General features: G+C 27.6%; 1 protein-coding gene across 1 annotated transcript in view; it reads right to left on the reverse strand.

The window, feature by feature from the left end:
* Positions 1-14,414, reverse strand: part of LOC148228680 (uncharacterized) — a 68,464-nt gene extending 54,050 nt beyond the window's left edge. Inside the window, exon 1 of the mRNA XM_088200372.1 lies at positions 13,894-14,414. The gene's annotated coding sequence lies outside the window, so the exon portion shown is untranslated. The remainder of the gene's footprint in view (positions 1-13,893) is intronic.
* Between the last annotated feature and the right edge of the window lie 1,157 nt (positions 14,415-15,571).

A 15,571-nucleotide genomic window follows, 5' to 3' on the forward strand; every position in this document is an offset into this window, starting at 1 on the left:
TTGAGCCTTCTCTCTGCTTTCAGAGACTTCAGCAGCCAGCTTTAAAAACATTTTACGACGATTTTTAAGAAAGTCGCTAAGAAACATTCTATTTTCCTGGGCACTTGTCTTTCGTTTACTTCCAGTTCTTGGCTTTGATTTGTAAGAATCACATTTGTTGAACCATTGCAAAGCATTTTGGACAGCGTGTCGTGAACAATTAATGTGATTTAAATTAAAAAAATAATCTTTGGTATATTCAGTCAATAATATGCAATATACAAATACAATAAAATTATATTAGCTCTTTTAGCTTTACTTAATTCGTGTTTTTTTTGGATTTTTTTTATTTAAGAAATATTTACTATTATTATTTATAAATGCTAGTATGCAGCACAATGATGTCATTCTCAACACTAAACAAAATATGTAATATCTATATTTGTTAGTACTTTTATGTATAATATATATAATACCTGATACGTAGAGTTAAGCGTATTAAAATAAATTGTAATTAAAAATAATTATAACTATATTAGCAATTTGATTTGTTTATTAGATTACCTTACTGATTTTAAATATGTATATCATTTAATATTAAATATTACGAATTAAAATATTTTACTATATTTGTTAAATACGTGGTCAATCATGATTATGAACTTTCACACATTCCAGATGATACAAACTATATAAAAAAATGACTCAGTATCGATTTCGTTTGACCCCATTGTGTAACACAATATAAATATCAGTGCATGTCAAATGCCAATCCGACGATTGAGGCAGGTCCCATGTTTCGGTATTATCTCGCGATGACTAACTAATTTTGATACCTTTCATGGCCGCTGGTCTTCCTGGAAACCGGTAGACCAATTTTCTGGGAAAATTTCGCCGTTCTAACTACAGACGAACGCATAATTGCCGGTCGGATGCCGGAGAAGGTCGATGCCGGTTGTACAATACAATGCCGACTTTTAGAATCATCGCTGAAAAATGAGTAACAAGTCCGAAATGCGGATCCTCTATACTTATAGGAAATACCTTTGGAATGGATCGTATCGATATTTTGACGAGCAATGCATACATACGTTCCCCATAGGAATTTTTTGAGTCATCGGAAACGAAAGCGGAAAGACAACCGATTTGTACGGAGGAAATGGCAATTAAGATTTTTATATTTAATAAACTACAGGCGAGAAAAAGGATATGAACATATTTATAGAAAGTGAAAGACTTATATACTGTATGATATTGTAGCATATAATATCATATTTATGTACCATTTACTAACTCCAATTTTTGTGTGAAAAAATGGAGTTAGTAAATGGTAAATAAAAAATAATTATTGCCAAAGTTTTAACCACATGCATATTTTTTTAATTTATAGGTCATTCTAACTCCCATTTAAAACAATTTAAAAAAAAACAACAGACGCCACGGAGTCACAGCAGCAGAGACAAATCAGTACACTGTATGAATACGATATCCCATCACGATAGATCTCAACTGCTCCACGAAATCATAGCCGACAAGAATACAACTCGACACGCCGGCGAAGACCCCTCTAACTTTTACGACCTGGCATCTTAACTCTACTACCTTATAGCGATATTGACATTTCTCTATATATGTTTATAAAAAAAATCATTTTTTTTACTCAAAACCCGAAATTATTAATAAATAATTGAAAAAAAATATTTATTACTTTTTATAAAAATTCAGAAACTAGTTTTTATTTATATGAGTGATTTTATACAATACATAAAAGTTACCCAACAGTTAAAACATTTAATCCTGTGATGTCAGCAGAAACTTATCACCATTTATTAGACTACTTAACACTGCTCTTTTCATCAGTTCTATTCGATAAAAGAAGGTTAGAATGATATTTGTCATCATTTCACCTTGCTTAAAATAATAATAAAATTAGCACATACGGTAAATGCATTTTCATTTAAAACTTTTCCATTAATAATAAAATTTTCTAATTGACGCGTGCGTTCTAGGGTTTCCCATTTTTTATGAATATTCAAGGTAAATAAAATATATTTCCACGAAATTGGTTAGAAGTTGCAAATTATACAATCTCTCGATCATTGCTAAATCTTGACCTTGTATTACATTACATAAAACGAACACAAACATCAATATAGTGTAGTATATAACATATTTTTATATTACAATTAAACACTTAGTTTATAAAATACAACATAATTCAAGATACAAATTTTACAAAAATACTTTTTAATAATTATTTTAAAAGTAAAGTTAAATAAAAATATTTATAAATTAATAAATAAACAATAAATAACTGTAATATTGAGCGTTTTTAGAAAAATATTTAAGATATTTACAGGTACTGTTTCTATGCATATATTTATTATATTGATATCAAAAAAACACATTGTAAAGATTTTTTTAAATTGTGGTTCAGATTTACTAAAGTTTTTAAATTTATGCTAACCTTGGAGTATATCAAAAAAATCTAATCCAACTATAGACTAATCTTATTATTCGACTATTTAAATACCGAATATTTAATAACTATTCATAATCCCATTATTTGTCTAAATATTCGTAAAATATTCATTGATAAATGTGTTTGAATATTTTAATTTCTACAAACACAGTTGTATTATTTATCAAGCATTTATTTATTACACAATGAAAGTAAACCTTTTTTATTATTTATGTAGCGCTGCATTATCTTCAGTTCAATTGCGCCCTTTTTGTTTTCCGAAATTTATCTTCTTATCTTTATTTTATTTATAACAGCCATTGCTTTTACATATAATAACCTACAAATAAAATAATGAAAAAAACACTTTTTAATTGCCGAAATTTCAAAAAATTCTCATATTTCTGTGTTAATATTAGATATAAAATATACAAGTAATATTTTTTTATCTCTAAATCAATACCAACATTTTTAATGTGTAAGTAAATTATATTTGTAAATTTTTTTAAGCATACCAAATTGTAGTATATTTGGCAGTATGTATAATTAAAATTAAAATTCGTACCCATTTAAAGTAGAAAACATTTTTTGCTCTAATAATTTCAAAATAAAAATAACTATATACTTTTATTGTCTACATGTAAATATGTATGTATGTGTGTATAAACCTAATTTTATTATTTAAACAGTATTTTACAAAAATATTCTTCAAAAACTTACGATATAAAATATATTCGAACTTATCGTTAACTATCTGATATTAAAATAATTAAAAATAACTCTAGAGCTAACTTACTTAAAATCTGTTAATCTTCTTCAAATAACTTCCCACGTGATTTTAATTTTTAATGTAATGCTGTGCACTTTTTCACCACTTTTCAGATTATTTAGCGCTGTATATTCAAGAACAGCTCGAGAAGTTTCATCACAGTTTTCATAAAATTTTAACCATTTACAAAAATGAGTATTTAATATATATGAAAAATATTACACAAAATAAATCCATTCTATAAGTCAATTACTGCTTAATTTCCTAAACAACATAAAACATAACATAATTGTTATAAAAATAATTACTCATATATATAATAAAAAAAACTGGAAAAGCAAAACTCAAGTGTAATAAAAATAACGTCATTTAATGTGCAATCATTTCTGATGCGTTTTTCTGGCGAAATTTCACCTAGATAATTTACATGTAAAAAACTTTGAACCATTTCATTGCCAAAAAATGCAACCTATTTTTTATGTTTAGATCGAATTTTTTATTGTTAAAAAAATAAACTAATAAAATAATACAACTAGTTAACAATCTGCAGTTTAAACATTCATAAAATTCGCTTACAATTGGTGCCGATGACAATTTTCGCGCTTGAAATTTCTAAAAACAAGAACATCGAAAAATTCGATTAGATATAGACATATAGCCAACACAATACTATTATTACCCACATGCATGTAACTGCTACGTCTTTGTGGCAAAGCTGATTTAAACATGACTAAAATTTATTTCCTAACTCGTTACTCAAGCTATGTTGGTACGTATTTATAAAAAAAAACTTAAAATTTTAATTACATTTTATAGGAGAAGTTTAAAGAGTGTGAATTTTAAAACGAAATTTCGTGAAATTAATTTTAAATGTGAATATTATATAAATGTGGCTCATTACAACTATGTATTAAAACTGACATACTAACTTTAAATTCAAGGTAAAAACATTAAACAGTCGAAAAAAATGAAATCGATCTCCCAAAGTATAAACGGAACTCACCTAGCACGCCCAATACAATTCTCACTATCGACTCGCGGAGCTTCTGCCCGCTAAACTTCCGAATGGACGAGCTTTTCTCGGAATAAAGTGAGTTCACTTTCGAGCTATCTGGTTCAAACGAGAGCATGCCATAATCAATATAAATATTTTGACGGAATTTCTAAATTTTTTGGCATATGCTTCGGAATTTTCACGCTTAAACGAATAAAAAACGTGAATCATTGTCAAATATTTCTTCATGAAGCATGCTCTAGGAATTTGCTCAACTATTACATATAATGCGTGCTTATAAAATAAATCGCATTTAATTACATTTTTCACACTCAAAGAGGGAATCCCCACAACAATAAACATAAAAACAATACGTTTATTTATGAAACTGCAATGCACGTTACTGTAATTAATTATTATTGCGCTGTTGCAATTTTATAATAAAATACTGATTTAATTATAATCTATTGACGGTAAATGTTAAATACTTTTACATTAAACGATCTTCTAACCACATTATGTTAAAATAAAAATTAATTTATAACTAGAATATAATTTCGAAAACCCTTTCTTAAAATAACTTTTTCCGGTTGATTTTTTGCTAGCTTGGAAATATCCATTAATTATTTTTTAATAGCATTAGAATTTCCTCATTGTTTATTTATTTTTAAATACCGGAAATATTTTAATAATATGTTAAAGTTTCAAATTTTAAACGAAAGACTTCACCGATAGTTTAATTGCGGTTTTTGAGTACGTTATTATTGCGGTTTAGACAGATTCTTAAGATTACCTAATAAGGAGCTAGCATTCACACCGAATTCAATACTAAGTAAAATAACGTCATTTAAAAATAAATACGATTTACGTCAGTATGATTTTCATGTGTATTGAGCTAAAGATAAGATTTGCTTTAATTTTATATTTTAAGTAAGAAAAACACTGAAAAACCAATAGGTGCTTCATATTTTCCTATGTTAACGATTAGGTTAATAGCAGTGCAAGTGACTATTTGAATACCAAAGCATTTAAAAAAATAATTGGACTTCAACCCATTCGTTGCACTGTTACTAACTTTCTTTTACCGAAACAGTTACAAAAATCTCTCGATGCGGGAATACAAGTAGACGTCGTATATGCAGATTTTGAGAAGGCCATCGACAAAGTTTATCATCAGTTAGAAGTGAAAAAAAAATGTAAATGATTTAACTTAGTTATTAACAATTTATTTGAGGGACGTAGACAGTTCATAATAATTCACTCCTTCAAAGGTTCCTCGAGGGTCCAACCCTTTGATATTACTTTACCGTTACTTTTTAATAACATGCAAATTTAAATTTGTATGCAGATTATTTAAAATTGTTTAGGTGCATTCGATCTGTTTGCAGTCTTCTTCCATCTGCAGAATGACTTAGATACTCTATGGAAATGGACTTCCGTCAATCGTCTGATTTTTCTAAAATCCTTGACAATGTTTTTAATGGGTTATTAATATGTTTAATTATTCTTTACTGCATTGATCAAATTTAAAAAAAACATCCAAGAAGTTTTAGTTTAAATTTGAGTCTACGTGTTTTTTTTTATCAAAAGGATGATCGATTACCTTTACATTTCTTTCTCTGGATTTTTTACTGTTGCATGGAAAAATGTTCACTGTATCTTTCGCCACCTTGACGAAGAGTCCTTTATAACACTATAATTCACAGCATTATTGAATCGGGATATATAATTTGGAATCCTCGAATAACCAAGTACTTTCTCTTAATAAAATATGTTAAGAAACGGTTCTTGAGATACTTTTATATGATGATATTTTTATATTTTCCGTTCTTATATCCCAAAGCCATTATTTTAGGAGCGTTTTGTTAACCATTTTATCAAACTACTAAAAGGTTCTGTTGACAATCAAACTATTCTTAAAGAGTTCTAGTTTTGGGTTCTAAAACGTCTTCAAGAATCACCATCGCAATCCGGCTTCAAAATACACTGCCATTGCATATTGATCTATTTAATATCAGCTATTTAAGAGAGCTGGTCTAGTTTGTATAATTTAATTTTAATATTCAATGATTTTTTCATATATACTTATATTTTTTGACCATCGTGACGCATTGGAGTAACCTGTTGCTTCACGATGGTTTTAATTTTTTTTAAGAAATTATTTTATTACACAAAAGTTTAATTTGATAAAACTTTTAAATACATTTGTCGAACTACATATTTTAAGCCAACTCCCCATTATATTTTTTTATATATAATTTATTAGGGTATATATTATATATAGTTTAATAGGATATTACAATTATTTAAAGATAAAATAAGAAATATTAAATTTATCATTACAAAATAATTATTTTTAACATATGTATGTGTCATATATACAATTAATATTAAGTAATCTACATCTAAAGAGAATATTAAGCGAATAAAAATTTAGGGTGTGTAAATTCGAAATTTAAAAAATATTATCGCATTACAAATTGAATTAGATATTATTTATTAAATATGTACTTACCTAAGACTTCAAGATGTATTTAAAGATTCCCCTTAGAAAATCAATTGTATTTAGACAGATGTGGTATAGTCATACACTTTAAGGTGGAGCATTTCTAAATTAGTATAATGCAGAATCGGTTCAACAAATTATGATGCTTCTAACTAATGAATCATACAATAAAAGAATGACAACCCTTAAATGCTGACGCGTCCCGTAGGACAATCCCCCAGAATTCACCGAATAACCGAATTTAACTACTAATCAAAATTTATTTACAAATTTTAAAATTCACCCATTCTATTAAAATGTAGGTATTCACCGTATAATCATAAAGACAATGCGTCCTTGACATTGAAAATGACATTGGTTTATAACGTTCAAAGGCGGTAGATTGCGTGCCCAATCATTATCGGAATAAATTAATATTCTATAAATTAACGCGCTCCTCATATGTATCAACTTAAAAAAAAGCTGTAGATCATACAGCAGTAATTAAAATCTATTGCATGTGATACAACAATAATGAATAATTATTAGAGGCTCAACATTTGTAATATGATTTCTCCATTTGAAGCTGTATACTAAAATAATTGCATTTAAAGCAAACGAAGTATATTATTCAACCCACAAAATAGCCTAAATATAAATTCACTTCATCGAGTGATTTTTAAACCTAATTTATACAACACATAAGATTTTTTATAGTAAATCATGATTATTTAAAGTTATATTTCTAACATAGGCTGAAAACATGTCTGTTAATTTTCAAGAAAACGGCTGCTAGTCCATAAATGAGCTTTCTGGATTTTTCTTAAAATTTTTGTAATCATTGATATTAATGCTTCTAAAACACTATTTATTCATCTGAATTAAACAAGCAATGCAAACTTTAAAAAGCATTTATAATGTAAATGGTTTCTAAGTTTGATATCTATGATTCAACATTACATACATAAAAGTTGCTAACTTTTTCGACTCATAAACTGCAAATATAGTACAATAAATAAAGTTCAAATCGATATAAATTAATATTATACGTAGCATAAAAATTTGAAACATTTAATAAATGAACTACTATTTTTCAAAAATTAAATGCCACTACTAAAAATCAGTGCATCACTACAAACTATGTTGTATGACTAGTAAAACTGAATTTTCAGATTTAATGGTGAGAAAGATTTTGCTTTTTTCCTTATAAATTGTTTATTAATTCGTGCAGCATTTTAATCATTTAACCCTCTACTTATAAATTAAAGTATGTTTAAAAACGAGTACAATTTAAATAAGCAATACATAAAATAAAATTCGCCTTTATTGTAAGTATTTTATAAAATATATGTGCATTAAAATAAATAAGTAGTGCATCAGCGTTAGTGTGGTTTACACTTAACTGTTAAGGCCAGCGTGTTCCGAACGTACTACGTGTACCAGATCATCCGCACAGTGAATAAATACAGGTATACTGATATTGCCCAATGGAATTATAAATCAATAGTTTGATATATTAAGCTGGTCCAGTTATTTATTTATTTTATTAATTTATTTAGTTATAATAGTAAATTAATTAATAATTAAATATAGCTAATTGTTTTTCAATTGTCGAAACATTTAACCCAAATCTAACCTAATAAAATAATTGTTGAACTTTCATTATATTAATTCGTTTAGGTTTTGATTTAAGCATAAAATATTTCACAATGTAATATATTTAATTTAAAAAATATGTATTTATTTAATGCTCATTTTTTAATGCACATAAATATATTTATTTAATGCACAAACAATTCGTTTTATGGAACAAAGTATTTATTGAAATGCACATATTTTTTTACGCTTCAAGTAATTCAATAATATTTTAACAGACAGTAAAAAACAATTTTAGTCCAGTTATAATTTTTTGTGACAAAAATCTGGTTCATCAGTTATATATATTATTATTGATTTTTTAATTTAAAATAATACAATAATTTTTTAGGAAAAGTCTTTATATTAATATATAATTATTTAATATTAATCGCGTATAATAGCCATAGTTTTAATTTAATTAGACGCTGTTATAAAAATAATATAAGGTTTTTTTTAAATAAATAATAAGAAATGCTAATTTAAAAATAAATGTTAACAATACATAACATTATTACCAACATTATCTATTTGAATAAACACATAATATCGTACTGCATTATTATGTATATCAAAACAAACAACTCGTACACATATTGATAATAAAACAATAGCGCTTTGACTGACATCTATCGTTTAATAGCCGAAGCTTTGAATTGAGTAGAGTTATATTAGGCGTATACAAATATCATAGAACGCAAACCATCCATATTTATTTTTCATTTAATTGGAAGATTATTTTTTTATAGAATTTGTGTATTTTTAATATACTTGCAGTAAAAAAAATCAAAAATAAAATTGATAATCAATTATTTAATAAATCATATTTGTTTAAAATTGTGAAAGATATAATTTTAGAAAGTAACATATTTTCTATTTAATTAAAGTAATATAAATTTAATTAATTTTGCAATTTTTTAATAGACATACGTATTCGATGCATGAAAAAGTGACTTTTATTTTCATAACTAATCTTGTAGTGATAACATTTAACATGTTCTACATCGCTGGAAACATACGTCACAGAAACGTCAACTTGCAACGTCACAAAGTGACGTTGTAATGTGTGGTATGTCAACAACCAGTTAATGTATTCGTTGATATTGCACAACATTCATTATCAACTTGTATCATATGGGTAATTAAATAAAATCAAGGTTAATATTGTATGTGACATTATTTTATGAGTCACAATAATGCAATGACACTATACAATTACATAAGATAATTATTATTAAATAAATATTTTGAATTGCACAAAATATATTCCACCTATGATTAAAGAGTGAAATATTTTTTTCACGTCTGAAAAAATAAAATAAAATTACACATGGCCATCTAGCGGCAATCATTTGAAACTAGTGAAACCGTTTGTAAAAAATATGGCAAAAATTGGAAGGCGAATTACGGAAACGAACCTACGATTTTACGCTAATTTTTTTTACTTAGCATGGTTCGCAACATTGCTAAAAATATTAAAATAATTTGACTAGCGATAATTTTACTGGTACGTTATCGGTCAACATGCAAAATGTGGAACGTTCTAGCCAAATAATTGCACACTTATCGCTTTAACAAACTGTTATCAAAAGGTAATCTTTTTTTTACCTTTGTTTCACAATCTGTCTTTTTACATTTTTGCTTATCTTTTCCATGGTTGATAATAAGAGCACGTTGGAAAATACCCATTAGAATCTTCTTTTATTTGCTCTATTATTTAAGTTTTGTATTACATCTTAAATATATATTATTAAAATATATTTACACGCTTAAATCTATGATTATTAGTTCCTTAACCTGTTTATTACTTAACTTTCGCACTGGCAGTGTTTTGAATATACCAAGGAGCATTAACTAGTAAACAGAGCGAATTGTTTTGGAACATTTGTATAATATTTATATTATATTTGACCTGGAAGAAGCACCGCAGACCTGAGCTCTGTAGGTATACATACTGCAATCAATATTTTTTTGTATATCAGTATTTTATTTTCTAACGATAGTTTTTTTAATTGAGCTTGTGAAATGTTTTTCATTACAAATTAAAAACAGATTTTTATAACTACATTTCTCAAAACTATTATAATTAATTAAATTATACAAAAAGTATCAGGTTTTATAATCTGACATTAATATTTTGCAAAATTGCAGGTGTAGTTTACACGGAAATAATATTAAATACTTTTATTAGAAAGTTTGAAAAGCTAGGAAGTATTGATCGAGCCTGGCGCCGGAAATCTGTTGTCTGGATAATAAAAGCCTAAGACTAACCAACTTCATAGATAATTTCTAATATGAAATATATAAATTGTATATTGAAAATATACATATGTATATACATATATGAATGCTTAAGAATCACATAGTCGTTTAGTATTTTACTTCTACTATTTAATATATAATATAAGTATTTAATATGTGTAATAAAATTTGTGTATAAATACTGTTTCACGAAATTGAGTGCAGTACTGTGTGTGGTGACGTTGCGCTTATTAAATTGCTATAAAATGTTTATTATTAAAAATACATCATTTTATAATTAAAATATGAAAGAGTCAATAAAATTAAAAAATTATATAAAACATGAATTATTTTATTATTCTTCATATATTTTTGTAACTGAGTTCTTTTCTTATTTTCATTAACGCAAACTTTTGTGGAAAATAATTAATGGCAAAGTAATATTTAATTATTGTTTATTTCGGTCTAACTTTCACGTCTTTCAGTAGGTTTTTAATAAGTAAATGGAAGAAGACGAATTTTTTTGTCATGCCTGAATTGCAAGCTTCTAATATGTTGTTTTTAAGAATTTCTGCGTGTACTTCTTTTAAAACATGAAAAATGAAATTAATATTTTATTTTTCATAAGAAGGTATTTCTTTATCTATATTTACTAATTAATTAACCAAGAGTCGCACCAGACGTTACTTTTGTATAAATGAATTAGTGAGAAGATGAATGTCATGAAGTAGATGTCCCAATCTGGTATATTATTAAGACAACACCACACATATGTAGGTGATTAATAGTATTTATTAATTATTCAAAAACATCTTTTTTACTTGAAACAATATTTTTTAGAGATAAATTTATTAATGACAAAGAATTAATAATTTATTAAATACAAAAGGTTAATTAATAACTTTTGAAAGGTCTTACGATATTTAGAAAATCTAAAGTATGAGATTTTATCAATCTCACGAATCTTTCGGCGTAATATTTATAGCAGCGCTGTCTAACTGACACATCACAGACCGCTTGTGGCGAGCAAAGAAAATCAGTATTTGATAGGATTAGAAATACGTTTTTATTATTAGTAGTTGCGAATAATTTTTGACTGCTCTACTTTATTTTCTACGTATAAATAAACTTACAAAAATAGCGTTTTCAATTAACTATCTTTTTATTTAGTCCAATAGTTCAGTAGCAAAATATTTTTAATAAACAAGTCGTTACTCAGCCTTTTTACAACTGACATCTGGGATGTAAAAGAAATAAAATGATTTTAATTAACACAAATTGTTTATCAAAAAAAATTAAGCAATTAATATAATGCTTTATAAAACACTCTAGTGTAAGTCATAAATGTCAATATTGACGTGATTGACGCTCATTGATGCGACCAATTAATTGTTTACAGAGAATCAATGAGCGTCAATCATGCCAACATTGGCAATCGTAATTGATCATTTTGGAAACCCTTAAGATTTAAAAATGGTTACAGTCTTAACGGTAATTTCAATCTTATAAAGTTAAAAGGTACGCCTATTTAGTACAGCCAGCTTAAATTGTGTTTGACATATATAATACATTGAATAGTAGTGTTCTGGTTCTATTGCATAATCTAAGTCAGGTGTGCTCGTATATTTCCATTTTTATGTTAAATAAATTAAATAATTGTAAAAATAAAACACGCACGACATTAGTGCGCGTGCAAAAAAGATTTCCTGCGCATGCATTCATAGCAGCTTTTCCATGATTTGATGTGCATACAAAAATCCCAGTGCATACTTTATGGCACTATCTTTTTAAACGCAAATCTGAAGCCATATAAACTGCTGGAACATTTCAACAACCAATATGGTGCAGTTTTTGAATCATTGAAAGCAAAAAGAGTCCGATTTGACTCTCGGGCAACCCTTCCAAAATTAGGTTTTATACCAACTGAAAAACCACTACGTGGTGTATAATGCAAGAAGCTCCATTAAATTTCAGAAAAGTTAATAAAACCGTATGCATTAGAAATGGCAACAATTTTTCCAGGAAAAGAAGGGTCAAACAAGCTTAAATTAGTGCCGTTATCAAATAATGGTATTCAAATCTGAATTAGTGATTTAAGTTTGGACATTTTGGATCAAGGTGTTGTTGATGTTGTCTTATGCAATAAACTCTTATGCAATAAACAGGAACAAAAAGTATTTTTTTGAAGGATTTATGTAAATGTTAATTTTTGTAATATTTTCTTAATCCATGTTTCATTTTTATTTATTAATAAAAATTGATTATACAACTTTGATTTCAATTTTGTTAGAAACCGCTTTAAGGGGTGCGAGGGCATATTAAAAAAATAGAAAAAAATATTTGGGAAGCTTTGACCTAAGTAGATCCATGATTCGAATTAAATTTTAATTTCAACACAAAATTGTGTGGCTACATTTTAGTTTTCAAATATATATCGATCAAGCGCTATGCATTCATAATTTCACGCTTAGCGTTAAAAAATAGAAAAGAGCTGCATGAGGTTGCTCCGTAGTGCTGGTAGATATTTCTATATATCTGATATGATAGGTACCAATATATTTGATCAAGCGATCTATTCCTATCTATCACCGTGTAGAAAGAGAAAGCATCGTATTACTAAGCACCTGTCTTCATCTATCACTTTACTTGTACCACCGTCTTCGTCGTTCAACGAATGATAATATTATTATTATTTAAATATAATAATTTAATTTAAAAACGTTAATTTATTTAGTTATTAAATTTACACTAATATGTTATAGTGAACCGTTAAACTAATTTAATGCACTATAATAATTTGTTAATGTATTTATACACATTTTTGAATAATACAAAATCAAGGCCAGTGTTTTTTCTCGCTTTAACTTGAATGTATATATTTTTTTCTATAATTGGTTCGTCCTCAATGACAAAACCATCATCAAAAACCAAAGCCATTAAAAATGTATCATATTTAGGCTCTTATAAAATATGCAGGAAGATGGCTTCGTTTACATTTTACAACACATAAGGCTTCATAGCATACATATTTAACATAGGTTTTTTCATATCTAGGTTTTTACACCCACATCCGAATGTCGCAAAAGTTTCTCTTTCCCGTCCGACTAACCAAATAAGAACACAGCGCACAAGACTCTTACCAAAAACCGGTTGCCTCTTCTATGTGTAATTGTAAGATGTGGTTAATATCAAAACCTTGAATAAACAGGTTCGCCTTGAGGATGTATTCAACTATGTATACTACATTTTTAAAATAGTTGCCAATTCAACGTACGCTTTATCGCTTGTGTACAATTAAAAAGAGGTTAACGCATTGTTATTAATCTTACCCAATCGCTGATAATGTTTAGCTGGCCTCGGCGAAACGTCAACTCTTCTGGGTTAGCACTACACAATGAACACTGTTATGCACACTGATTCCAGGGCCGAATCGATTACGATCGCGCCCACTACAATATTTCTACTAAAACTGACACAAATTCACTCCTGGTTTGGTCGATACGCAATTATGCCACGTTAACAAGCCAATTGCATAATATAAAATGAATGTGTTTGTATTTTATGTATACAATGTATGCGTGAGACTGTGTGTGTATAAGTGTATATATCGATACACGTTATAGATCCAGGTGTGCGGATTAACGGCGTATTCACTCCTAGGATGCGTACTTTAACCGAGGCTTTCTTGGTGTGACGGAATAGGAGCACCGGGTCAAATATGGCGAATTGGTGTGAAAGAAGTGCGTTTGGCGTCGACTACTTGGCACAACTGAAGGCAAAACGCCGCTTGGTTTATTTTAGTCGAGCGCCGCCGCCAGGCGCTTATTGAAGCGTGCCTCAGAGTAAAACTGGGCGCCCCTCAGTCATTCACGGATCGATTCCCCACTTTGCCCATTCCCGATTATAAACATTTTTAAAAATAATAATAACATAAAAAATATTTTTTAAGAGAAAATAGTAAGTAAAAAAGTGTAAGAAAAAATCTATTTAATTAATTAATAAATTATTTGAAACTAGACTGTATTCTAATCTCAAAACTAAATCTGTAACAAATACATCTTTTCTCACAAATATCAATTTATTGTTACAAGAATGACATTTTTTTAAAATCACATATTTCTTCTCTATAAGTTTTAATACCATCATTTATATATTAGTCTTAAAAATTAAATAAAAAAGATGCGATATCATAAGCCTTTTAATTTTTTAACATTTTGTTCATCAATGCTGATAAAAAAATTCTACTGAGTGTGTCATCATTTGTTGATTTATTCTAAGCATCGTGACTTGTGCTATGATTAATAAAATACATGCATAATCATCAGAATTATCTATTTATTTAATAAAACAGATACTTATCTCATTCTTATTTTTTTAACGGTTACCTGTTGACGAAATATTAAAAAAAATATTGTATATCTAAATATTTGACATAGCTTACTGCGTTTTGTATGATATATTCCACACAACTCATAGCAGTGACAACAGCAATGCATACAGCGCTACCTATATATCTGTAAAATCTTCAAAGTTTCAAAAATCATATGAAAGCTCCAGTTTGAGTCGTATGTTTCGGCTGAAACAAAAACTTTTTTTCAAAACTGCCTGAAATAAAAACCAAATATACAACTAGCTTTCATTATTAATAATGCTAGATATTCAGCATACAAATATTTTTAAAGTGTAAAAGCAGTATGATACATTTAAAAAACACATTAATGTTGGCTTAATTCAGTGTTTAGATCAGCGAAACTCAAAATTTTGTACCCCGTGTACCACTCAGGGCCGCCTAGAGTAAAGCCGGGCCCTGGAAAAACAATGATTCCGGGCCTCATGACAAAAATGGCACTATATATGTTTTTTACAATCGTAATATATTTTCTTGTTAACGAGTCAACTCTTTCTATGCTATAAATAAATATAAGAATAGACACCGTTGCGACATATTTTCTAATAATGCGAAATATTTTATTTAGGCATTAAAAATAAATAAAAATATCTACTCAA

The sequence above is a fragment of the Plectrocnemia conspersa genome, unplaced genomic scaffold (assembly GCF_051122295.1).
Source record: "Plectrocnemia conspersa isolate PC_06_02 unplaced genomic scaffold, ASM5112229v1 ptg000012l, whole genome shotgun sequence".
Classification (NCBI taxonomy): Eukaryota; Metazoa; Arthropoda; class Insecta; order Trichoptera; family Polycentropodidae; genus Plectrocnemia; species Plectrocnemia conspersa.